The sequence below is a fragment of the Pongo pygmaeus genome, chromosome 16 (genome assembly GCF_028885625.2).
Source record: "Pongo pygmaeus isolate AG05252 chromosome 16, NHGRI_mPonPyg2-v2.0_pri, whole genome shotgun sequence".
NCBI lineage: Eukaryota > Metazoa > Chordata > Mammalia > Primates > Hominidae > Pongo > Pongo pygmaeus.
In genome coordinates, this window is record NC_072389.2 from 39,420,296 (window position 1) to 39,432,007 (window position 11,712).

Sequence of the window (11,712 nt, forward strand, 5' to 3'; positions counted from 1 at the left end):
GGGCGTCTAGGTCACCCAGCAAGCGCGGATCGGGGTGAGGCTCTTGGGTTGGTAGGCAGGGAGGGACAGGTGGGCCGGATGCAGAGGCCGGCAGCTCGCGGGTGAGGCGGCGCCCCGCTCTCCCTATGGGCTCCTTGGCCCGGTCCGCGCCTCCTCGCAGGCGGACCACCTTTCCTTCCCGGTCCGGGGGGCGCCATCGCGCGGGGACTTGAGGCACTTGCGTCCTCTGGCGGCTGCATGGCGCCCCGCAACTCTCCACCTCCGCGTCCTGCCTGTGCTAGGCAGGGCCGCCTTTAGTGGTGTGAGGGTTGCTTGAACCCTTGAGGCGCCAGGAATCCCTAGTACACTGACGCATGTGCTTCCCATGAGCCCGACAAGGTCTGGCAGGGGAGAAGCAGTGGTTCTTGATCTCTGCATCTCTCTGGGTGAACGCAGAGGACACAGTAGTAATTCCCCTCACCCACAAGCTCCAAGCTACCCTAGAAAACAAATTGTTTAGCCTCAGGCCATCGTTTGAGATCAGGGACCAGGGAATTAGGTGGACTCTGAGATCCATTGCCATGACAAAAGGAGTAAGAGTCTCATTGTTTGAAGAAAGAATATGACATAAGTTCACTTTATGTCTTCTGCCCAGTGCATGGCAGTTAGGGGAGCCGAAGGAAGAAACTGAAAGAAAAAGAGACCTCTCATAACCAAGAGTGTTTGCCGCCACTGGGTTCTCCTTTAAACCAAACTCCAAATTAATCTGCTCCAGGAAATTTTCTGAGCCCAGGCTGAGAGGGTTGAAGGCCCATGCATCCTACTGAGACCAAGGAGCTGCACTGGGATATTTTTGTATATAACACAGAGGTCCCAACACAAATACATCATTTCCAAATTTTATTTTTGTATAGATAGGGTCTCGCTATATTGCCCAGGCTGGTCTCGAACTGCTAGCCTCAAGTGATCCTCCCACCTCGGCCTTCCAAACTGTTGGGACTACAGGTAGTGAGCCACCGTGCACAGCCCAAACCTTTTTTTTTTAAGCAAATAATTTCAGCTTTCTCACCAGAACCGAGAAAGTACAACTGCATGTATTAGTCTCCCTTGCCTTGCCTTTGGGGAGGAGTTGTGTGTGTGTGTGTGTGTGTGTGTGTGTGTGTGTGTGTGCGCGCGTGCGCGCGCGCGCGTTTGTCTTTTGTTGTTGTTGTTTTGGGACGGAGTCTTGCTCTTGCTCTGTTGCCCAGGCTGGAGTGCAATGGCATGATCTCAGCTCTCTGCAACCTCTGTCTCCCGGCTCCAAGCAATTCTCCTGCCTCAGCCTCCTGAGTAGCTGGGATTATAGGCGGGCACCACCACACCCGGCTAATTTTTGTATTTTTAGTAGAGACGGGGTTTCATCATATTGGTTAGGCTGGTCTCGAACTCCTGACCTCATGATCCACTCACCTCAGCCTCCCAAAGTGCTGAGATTACAGGTGTGAGCCACCGCACCTGGCTTTTTTTTTTTTTTTTTTTGAGACAGAGTTTCACTTTTGTTGCCCAGGCTGGAGTGCAATGGCACAATCTCGGTTCACTGTATCCTCCGCCTCCCGGGTCAAGCGATTCTCCTGCCTCAGCCACCTGAGCAGCTGGGATTACAGGTGCCTGCCACCATGCCCGGCTAATTTTTTTTTTTTTTTTTTTTTGTATTTTTTAGTAGAGATGGGGTTTCACCATGTTGGCCAGGCTGATTTCGAACTCATGACCTCAGGTGATCCACTTGCCTTTGCCAAAGTGCTGGGATTACAGGCGTGAGCCACCATGCCCAGCCTAGAAGGAGGTTTAAGGACTAAGATAATGTTCATAAGGTGGGAGACAGGGAAAGATGAGAGTGTAGGGAAGTTTAAATTTTTCCCTTGAATGTTTGATAATTTGAGTCTATAAAACAAACTGATTACATAGATTAAAGAGAAAAGAGGCTGCATTTTTTTTTTTTTTTTTTTTTTTTTTTTTTTTTTTTTTTTTTGAGACGGAGTCTCCTTCTGTCGCTCAGGCTGGAGTGCAGTGGCACCATCTCAGCTCACTGCAACCTCCACCTCCCGGGTCAAGCAATTCTCCTGCCTCAGCCTCCTGAGTAGCTGGGACTACAGGTGCACGTCGCCATGCCTGGCTAATTTTATTTATTTATTTTTTGGTATTTCTAGTAGAGACGGAGTTTCGCCATGTTAGGCAGGCTGGTCTCGAACTCCTGACCTCAGGTGATCCGCCTGCCTCGGCCTCCCAAAGTGCTGGGATTACAGGTGTGAGTCACTGGGTCCGGTCTCCTACAAATTTTATTTGATGCACGCATGTGTGTGGGAGTCATACAAAATAGAAAAACTCAAAGAAATGGCCAAATGGTTGCTTTTATACCACCTTGAGGTTACAGAAAGAATGGGAGCTTGCATCTGGGCAAAACAGGTTATGGTGGCAAGACAGGTTATGGGAGGGGGAGAAGAAGAGGCCTGGCTAGCAAAGACGGTCTTGGTGAACAAATGAAATCTCACAGAGAGTAGCCTTTAGAAGGAATAGATGGTAAAGGTTTCTGTCAGACCTTTTAAGATGTCAGACTCTCAGTTAATCTCTCCTAAATCTGGACAAGGGAGAGCACCAGAGAAAGCCTTTCTGCATCGATGCAGATTCTCTGCAGATGCAAATCTCCCCCACAAAAGACAGCTTTGCAGGCTTTCTGAACAGTCATCTCAAAATACATCAAATTTGGAATGAAATTTTTTGGTGCTCTTCAAGAGCAATAAATACTATGAAAACCCAACTACAGGGGTAGAGTTTTGATAATCAAATATTTGCCAGTGTCAGTCATCCAGGATGAACTAAAAAGTTCATTTCTATGAATAAGTCATGAAAGCATCCACATTTCCCCTTTTTCCAGCCCCTCACCAAACTATTATGATGGCCTTTCTGCAGGCAATCTGAGAAGGGGCAACCCAGTTGTAGAGAATAACGTTGAGGAATTGATCATCTCTGGTAGCATCTGTCACTCCCTTGAAAATATCCACCAGGCTAGACAGGTTTCTCCTCCACCTGACCCCTGTATCTATATCAGTCACCATTACCTGGGAGTAACGGAGACAATGACATATCAATGGAATTCTGGATTATTGGATACCATTAATCTTCTGTTGGAAGGGGGAACCAGACAGAAGCCAGAAGTTACTCCTGTCTAGACTCCCTCCCAACCTCCCATGTTTTATAGCCTCAAAGAAGGCAGTCAGCATTCTCAGCATTCTTTTCTTCTTTTCCTTCTTCTCTTCCTCCTTCACCTCCTCCCCCCCTTCTTCCTCTTCCTTTCCCTTCTCCTCCTCCCCTTCCCCCTCCCTCTTCTTCCTTCTTTCTTCTCCTCCTCCTCTTCATCCCCTCCCTCCTCCTTTCCCTCCTCCTCTCCCTCCTCCTCCTCCTTTTCCTCCTCTTCTCCTCGCTTCCCTCCTCCTCCTCCTTTTCCTCTTTTCTTCCTCATCCTCCCTCTCCTCCCCTCCTCCTCCCCTTCTTCCTCCTCACTTCCCTTCTCCTCCTCCCCCTCCCTCTTCTTCTTCCTTCTTCCATCTTCTTTCTTCTTCTTCTCTTCCTCCTCCTCTCTGTCCCCTCTCTCCTCCTTTCCCTTCTCCTTCTCCTCCTCATCCTCCCTCTCCTCCCCTCCTCCCCTCATCCTCTTCCTCTTCTCCTCATCCTCCCTCTCCTCCCCTCCTCCTCTTCCTCTTCTCCCCTTCCTTTCCTCCTCCTCCTCTTCCCCCACTTCCTACCTCTCCTACTCCTCTTCCCCCCTCTCCTCCTCTTCCTTCTCCTTCTCCCCCACTCCTCCCCCTCCCACCTCCTTCTCCTCTTCCTTCTTCTTTTAAATAGAGGCAGGGTCTTGCTTGTTCATCTTAAACTCCTGGGCTCAAGCGATCATTCTGCCTCAGCCTCCCAAAGTGCTGGGATTACAGGCATGAGCCACTACTGGTGGCCCATCCTTTTTAAATTTTTAATTTCATTAATCTTATTTTCATTTCTTTTTAATAGAGATAGGGACTCACTATGTTGACCAGACTGGTCTGGAACTCCTGGTCTCAAGCAATCCTCCTGCCTCAGCCTCCCAAAGTACTGGGATTACAGGCGTGAGCCACTACTGGTGGCCCATCCTTTTTAAATTTTTAATCTTATTAATCTTATTTTCATTTCTTTTTAATAGAGATAGGGTCTCACTATGTTGACCAGACTGGTCTGGAACTCCTGGTCTCAAGCAATCCTCCTGCCTCAGCCTCCCAATGTGCTAGGATTACAGGTGTGAGCCACCACACTAGGACAAGATTTATTTCTGTTATGAACTGAATGTTTGTGTCTCCCTTCCCCCCCAGTTCATATGTTGAGGCCCTAGACCCCAGTGTGATGGCTATTTGAAGGTGGAGTCTTTGGGTGATAATTGGGTCTAGATTAGGTCATGAGGGTAGAGGGTAGGACCCTCATGATGGGATTAGTGCCCTTATAAGAAGAGAGAGAGAGAGAGAGAGAGAGAGAGAGAGAGAGATCTTTCTTTCCATGAGTACATATGGAGGAAAGGATATGTGAGCACACAGTGAGAAGACAGCTGTTCTACATATCAGAAAGTCGGCTCTCACCAGACACTGAATCTGCAGGTGCCTTGATCTTGGACTTCCCAGCCCCTAGAACTGTGATAAATAAATTTCTGTTGTTTAAGCCACCCAGTCGATGGCATCTTATTACAGCAGCCTGAGAAGATTAAGACAATTTCTTAAAGGTTCTTAGAGACGATTCCACAGCTTTCTTTTATCTATTATTTAAAGGAGGGCAGGTTTCTGTACATCTTGTGTTTTCCAAGATAGTTCCAATAATTTTATAATTTCATTTTTTTTCAATTAAGGCAATTCATACATGCATAGTTACACATAATTTTACTTTTATGCCTTTAATATTGTATTTTTTTTAATGTGCACTTTTATTGAACTGGTCTCAAGTCAGTGTACAGGTAACCCCTTGCTACTTTCACACCTCCACCCAATCCCAGGGAGACCAAAAGCCTTCATACACCTCAAGTTTAGGGACAAAAAGTGTGGCCACAGTGGCTCATTCAAAATAAAACAAAATAGGCCAGACGCAGTGGCTCATGCCTGTAATCCCAGCACTTTGGGAGGCCAAGGTGGGCTGATCACTTGAGCTCAGGAATTTGAGACCAGCCTAGGCAATATGGTGAAAACCCGTGTTTACCAAAAATACAAAAAATTAGCCAGGCAGGGTGGTGCGCTTCTGTAGTCCCAGCTACTCGGGAGGCTAAGGTGGGAGGATTACTTGAGCCTGGGAGGCGGAGGTTGCAGTGAGCTGAGAACACCTCACTGCATTCCAGCCTGGGTAACAGAGTGAGACCCTGTCTCAAAAAAGAATAAAAACAAAACAAAAACAAAATACAAAGTTATTAAGGCTAAGATTTAAAACATTTTGCATTACATAATTTACATGAAAGCAATGCTATCACCTCCCCTGTGTGGACTTGGGAGAGGACTGGGCCATTTTCCTTAGAGAGAAGTGGACTGGCTTTTGGGAGGGCAAAGGAACTTCCTGTAACAATACATTTCATGATATTTGCAATAACTATTTAAAAAAAAGAACAGGCCTGGCATGGTGGCTCATGCCTGTAATCCTAGCATTTTGTAAGCCTGAGGCAGACACATCACCTCAGCCCAGGAGTTTGGGACCAGCCTGGGCAACATAGTGACACCCCTTTTCTACAAAAGATAGAAAAATTAGCAAGGCACGGTGGTGTGCACTGTAGTCCCAGTTATTTGGGAAGCTGAGGTGGGAGGATCACCTGAGCCCTGGAGGTTGAGGTTGCAGTGAGCTGTGATTGGGCCACTGCACTACAGCCTTGGTGACAGAGTGAGACCCTCAGAGTGAGGCCCTGTCTCAAAATAAATAAATAAAATAAAAATAAAAAATAACTGTACAATCCAAGTTCTCGGCCACATTGTAGAACTTTGGGGGATGCTCACTCCAACAGACTATTGTCACTTTCACTGTTCCAGCTTGTAAATCCTGAATCATCAAGCCAAAAAAAAAAAAAAAAAACCCACAACCAAAACAGAACCCCAAACCAATCAAACACCCCCCAAAAAACAAATAAAGCCATGCCAATCTCATCTTGTTTTCTATGCAAGTTAGGTTTTTGTTAAGAAAGGGTATAACACAACTAAGTAACAGTCTGCTTAGAAGCATTTGCAGTAGAAGATGGGGGCGAGAGAAGCGGGACTCGTATTCCTGCCTGCTGGTCCACATCTGCTGGAAGGTGGACAGCGAGGCCAGGATGGAGCCAATGATACACATGGAGTATTTGCACTCAGCAGGAGCAATAATCTTGATCATCATGCTGGGAGCCAGGGCAATGATCTCCTTTTGCATCCTGTTGGGCGATGCCAGGGTACATGGTGGTGCCTCTGGACAGCACTGCATTGGCGTACAGGCCTTTATGGATGTCCACGTTACACTTCATGATGGAGTTGAAGGTAGTTTCATGGATGTCACGGGTTCCATGCCCAGGAAGGAAGGCTGCAGGAGAGGCCACGGCAGTGGAACTACTTGTTGCAGATGGTGATGACCTGACTCTGGAGCAGCTTGTAGCTCTTCTCCAGGGATAAGCTGGAGGCCATGGTGGCTGTCTCCTACTTGAAGTCCAGGGCAATGTAGCACAGCTTCTTCTTGATGTCACACATGATTTCCTGCTGGGCTGTGGTGGTGAAGCTGTAGCCACGCTTGGTGAGGATCTTCATGAGGTAGTCAGTCAGGTCCCAGCCAGCCAGGTCCAGACATAGGATGGCACTGGGGAGGGTGTACCCCTTGTAGTTGGGTAGTGTGGGTGACCCCATCACTGCAGTCCATCACAATGCCAGTGTACAACCAGAGGCATACAGCAACAGCACAGCATGGATGGCACATATATGGCGGGGGTGATGAAGGTCTCAAACATAATCTGGGTCATCTCACAGTTGGCCTTGGGGTTCAGAAGAGCTTCAGTCAGCAGCATGGGATGTTCCTCAGGAGCCGTGTGCAGCTTGTTGTAGGTGTCATTCCAGATCTCCATGTCATCCTGGTTGGTGATGATGCTGTGCTGGATGTGATATTTCAGGATCAGGATGCCTCTCTTGCTCTGGGCCTTGTCACCCACATAGGAGTCCTTCTGAGCCATGCCTGCTGTCATGTACTGGTTCCGTGGGCACCCCATGATGGAAGGCAAGATACCCTGGGGGGCATTGTCACTGCAAGTGTGGAGATATCATCATTCATGGGGAGCTGGCAGCAAGTTTGGACTGGTGGAGGAGTGTCGAGCGTGAGGGTCTGTGCTTGGGGCGGATACAGTCTTGGTCTAATATTTTAACATAAATTAACCATATCAGAAAGAGTTATTAAACTTAGGACTCAAACCTATGGAGTAATAATTTAATACTATAATTAAATTAAACACAATCACATACAACAAACCCTCAATGATATACAGAAAAAGTTTTGATACTAATTTTCAATTCTTTATCTCTATGAAGCTGATGAAAAATTCTTAGGCAGTATGCCTGGTGTGGGATTTTGTAAACCAAGAATAATATTCTAAGCTTCCCAATCAACTGAATAGACCCATCCTCTCAGCCAAGGGCATTCCAAAATTAACCTGAAAAACTAGTTCAGACCATGATGAGATGCAGGGGATGGGGTATGCCTTATTTACACTCTCCCGTCTTTGGAATGCAGGCACGGGTGACCAGCATTAACATTAAAATAGAGATCTTAAGAATAAAACAGACTTCCTGTAGCAATAAGACACCAAATTCCAGCCTGACTAAAAGAAATCGAATATATATATATACATATATGTAAAACACTTTGATTTCTTACATATATATTATTATTATATATATTTTGTTATTTTACTGAGACGAAGTCTCGCTCTGTCGCCAGTTCGGAGTGCAGTGGCACGATCTCAGCTTGCTGCAACCTCTGACTCCATGGTTCAAGCTATTTTCCTGCCTCAGCCTCCCGACTAGCTGGGATTACGAGCACACACCACCACACCCAGCTAAGTTTTGTATTTTTAATAGAGATGGGGTTTCACCATGTTGGCCAGGATGGCCTCGATCTCCTGACCTCATGATCTGTCCACTTTGGCCTCCCAAAGTGCTGGGATTACAGGCATGAGCCACCATGCCCAGCCCCAAAATATATTTCTTTCAGATATATGTATATATATATAAAATACAGATTATATAATGTGTGTGTGTGTGTGTGTGTGTGTGTGTGTGTATATATATATATATATTTTTTTTTTTTTTTTTTTTTGATGCAGAGTCTGTTACCCAGGCTGGAATGCAGTGATGTGATCTTGGCTCATTGCCACCTCTGCCTTCCGAGTTCAAGCAATTCTAGTGCTTTAGCTTCCCAAGTAGCTGGAATTACAGGCATGCATTACCATGCCCGACTAATTTTTGTATTTTTAGTAGAGATGAGGTTTTGCCCTGTTTGCGAGGCTGGTCTTGAACTCCTGGCCTCAAGTGATCCACCCACCTTGGTCTCCCAAAATGCTGGGATTACAGGCAAGAGTCACCAAGCCCAGCCTTCTTTGATATATTTTGAAATGGTCCTGCAAAGCTTTCTCTCATTGGGAAAATCTATATTCTATAGAGAATCCTTGATTCTTTCCTGATCCAGGAAGGAATTAACTGAGTCTGACACCTTTTTAGGTCTGATAAGTGTCAGGCCTGTGAGCCCAAGCTAAGCCAGCTTGTCCCCAGTGACCTGCATGTATACATCCAGATGGCCTGAAGCAACTGAAGATCCACAAAAGAAAACAGCCTTAACTGATGACATTCCACCATTGTGATTTATTGCTGCCCCAACCTAATTGATCAATGTACTTTGTAATCTCCCCCACCCTTGAGAAGGTACTTTGTAATTCTCCCCACCCTTGAGAATGTACTTTGTGAGATCCAGCCCCTGCCCGCAAAACATTGCTCCTAACTCCACCGCCTATCCCAAAACCTGTAAGAACTAATGATAATCTGCCACCCTTCGCTGACTCCTTTTTTGGACTCAGCCCGCCTGCACCCAGGTGAAATAAACAGCCTTGTTGCTCACACAAAGCCTGTTTGGTGGTCTCTTCACATGGACACCTGAGACAATAAGAGCTCTGAGGCCTGCTACCTGAAGGTTTCATATGCATGATAAAGCCTTGATCTCCACAACCCCTTATCTTAACCCAGACCTTCCTTTGTATTGATTCCAGGTCTCCAGATAATAAACTCTTTCTCTTTTTGGTAGAAGATAGCTTAACACACACTCCAAAAAACTTCTTTCAACCACTTGTCAGCTAGAAAATCTTTGAATCCACCTACGACCTGGAAGGCACCACCCCTCACCCCCTCTACTTGTCCCACCTTTCCTGACCGAACCAATGTACATCTTACATGTATTGATTGATGTCTTATGTTTCCCTGAAATGTATAAAACCCAGCTGTAGCCCAACTATCCTGGGCACATGTTCTCTAGATCTCCTGCGGCTGTCTCATGGGCCATTGGACCTCATATTTGGCTCAGAATAAATCTTCAAATATTTCATAGAGTTTGACCTTTTCATCAACAATTTCTATTCTTTTATCATTTGTTTTCCTCATCTTTTGTGTGTCCTGCAGTGTCCTTGCTTCTTGCCACTTCTTGCCTGGTTGTTACTTCATTGTATTGTCAGAGGAGTTTGAACCAGAGTGACTCCATCTTGAATAGGGGACGGGTAAAATAAGGCTGAGAACTACTGGGCTGCATTCCCAGGTGGAGAGGTATTCTTGGTCACAGGATGAGATAGCAGGTCAGCACAAGGTACAGGTCACAAAGACCTTGTTGACAAAAGGGTGCGGTAAAGAAGATGGACAAAACCCACCAAAACCAAGGTGGCAACAAAAGTGACCTCTGGTTGTCCTCACTGCTCATTATACACTAATTACAATGGATTAGCATGCTAAAAGAGACTCCCACCAGCACATGACAGTTTACAGATGCCATGGCAATGTCAGGAAGTTATCCTATATGGTCTAAAAAAGGGAGGAACCCTCAGTTCCACAAATTGCCCACCCCTTCCCCAGAAAACTTATGAATAATCCACCCCTTGTTCAACATATAATCAAGAAGTAACTGTAAGTATAATCAGTTGAGCAGCCCATGCTGCTGCTCTGTCTATGGAGTAGCCATTCTTCATTCCTTTACTTTCTTAATAAACTTGCTTTCACTTTAGTCTATGGACTCACCCTGAATTCTTGCTTGGGTGAGATCCAAAAACCCTCTCTTGGGGTCTGGATCAGGATCCCTTTCCGGTAATGTCTTCTGGTTGAACCACAAAGGGACAATATTGAGGAAACCTCTGACCCAAAGAAAACAGCAATACCAATTGGCCGACTTTGAGTAAGAGGAGGGGTACATTTAATGTGGGTAAAGGATGGAATTGGGTTAGAGGCCCAACTTAGGAGGGTTAGAGTCCCTACTAAGAGAGAGTTAAAGGCCTCTCTTAATAAAAGGCAAGGACGCTTGACCAAACTTGGGTTCGAGGCCCGACTTAGGAAGGTTAGAGCCCTTCCTAAGATTTAGGGGGTTACAGGTTAGAGGTCCCTCTCAGTAAAGTCTGTCTTGGTTAAAAACAGATTTGGCATTATGGGATATTAACTGCTATTCTCTTTTGATTAATCTGCCTTGCACTGTTTGCTGATGGCTGTGGGTGACAGGGTTAGGCATGTACAGGATCACCGGATATGGGAGCATTTTTCTCCCTAAAGTGGGGAAGTTGAGAGCTGATGGAACTGCTGGAAGAGATCCCTTCATTACTGAAAGGCGGGTGCCTGAACTTTTGATTCAGCGTCGCTGCAATGGATGGGTCTTTCTCTGGCCTCCCGGAGCTATGTGTTCTGCCACAGACAATGCTTTTCTCCCCTTTTCGCCTTTGTCTTTTCTATCTTTTCTGTTACTCAGAGCAACTGTCTGCTCTTTCATCTTGCCCAGAGACCACATGTTGAAAATCCTGGTTGGAAGATCATTGTACCCCACTTTTTTTTTTTTTTTTTTTTTTTTTAGCATAAAATCAAGAAGTAACTATAAGTATAATCAGTTGAGCAGCTGATGCCGCTGCTCTGTCTATGGAGTAGCCATTCTTTATTCCTTTACTTTTTTTTTTTCGAGACGGAGTTTTTGCTTTTGTCGCCCAGGCCGGAATGCAGTGGTACTCTCGACTCACTGCAACCTCCACCTCCCAGGTTCAAGCAATTCTCTTGCCTCAGCCTCCTGAGTAGCTGGAATTACAGGCACCCACCACCACACCCAGCTAATTTTTGTATTTTTAGTAGAGACGGGGTTTCACTATGTTGGCCAGGCTGGTCTCGAACTCCTGATGTCAGGTGATCTGCCCACCTCGGCCTCCCAAAGCACTGGGATTACAGGTGTGAGCCACCGTGCTCCATGGTAACTTTTCAGAAAACTTTTTTCTACATTTTGCCACACTTTTTAACATTTTTATCTGATAATTTTTTCACCCCAGAACATTTTTAATCCCATACCTTTTTTGTGTTCTTTTAATAAACACTTGCATAGTTATACTACAATTTTGTGAAAATGAAACAGATTATCTCATGCCAAGCATGCCCAGTATTTGCACAGTATCAATACCTTTAATACTATAGTTTTCAAGAC

General features: G+C 45.8%; 1 pseudogene; it reads right to left on the reverse strand.

Annotated features, from left to right (window-relative positions):
* Window positions 1–123: 123 nt before the first annotated feature.
* On the reverse strand, window positions 124–9,561 carry LOC129013838 (actin, clone 302-like; annotated as a pseudogene).
* Between the last annotated feature and the right edge of the window lie 2,151 nt (window positions 9,562–11,712).